Source organism: Schistocerca gregaria, chromosome 6 (genome assembly GCF_023897955.1).
Source record: "Schistocerca gregaria isolate iqSchGreg1 chromosome 6, iqSchGreg1.2, whole genome shotgun sequence".
NCBI lineage: Eukaryota > Metazoa > Arthropoda > Insecta > Orthoptera > Acrididae > Schistocerca > Schistocerca gregaria.
The window spans coordinates 275,850,902-275,851,550 of record NC_064925.1 but is presented as its reverse complement, the minus strand read 5'-3'; positions in this window follow the sequence as shown (position 1 = coordinate 275,851,550).

The following is a 649-nucleotide window of genomic DNA, read 5'->3' as shown; positions in this document are numbered from 1 at the left end:
GATAGATTCTGAATTGATATGGGGGTGTATCGTTAAAGAAATGTCCTTCCTTTCTGCCATAACAAAAGAAAACAAAAAGAATTCCTCACATTTAAACCGAAAACTTTTATCATATAGCTAACCAGGCTTATGGCTAAAAAGGTAAATTACACCCATTCGAGTGACTTACGAGTGGATTATCTCCCGATGAGCATTTTGATTGTTCTACTGTGGCGCGTTCATTTAAAGGCAAATATTATACATGTCCCACTTGATTTTATGCATCATTTTAAATTCTGCGAGAAATGGAATTAAAGCAGTCTGAATGACTGCGCTATAAAATAGTGTGTGACAAACAGTGTTATCCTCCGTAAATCAGTGTACAACGAAGAAAACATCAAAACATAAGTATCTTTCCGCATTCTCTGGAAAACAGGAGAAACAAATCATTGTTAAATACGACACTACACCCATAAAGGTTCATAGGTTAGTAATATTCCATTGTTACTCACTGCGATTTCTTGAATATGTTCATTTTTAATAGTACACAAGAATTCGCTTAATAGCATTAATTTAAATTTCCCTTCAACTACGAATGTGGTGGTAGAGATATGCACAAAGTATGATCCTCCGCTTTTCATACTGATTTCTAACTATTACATCGCTACAT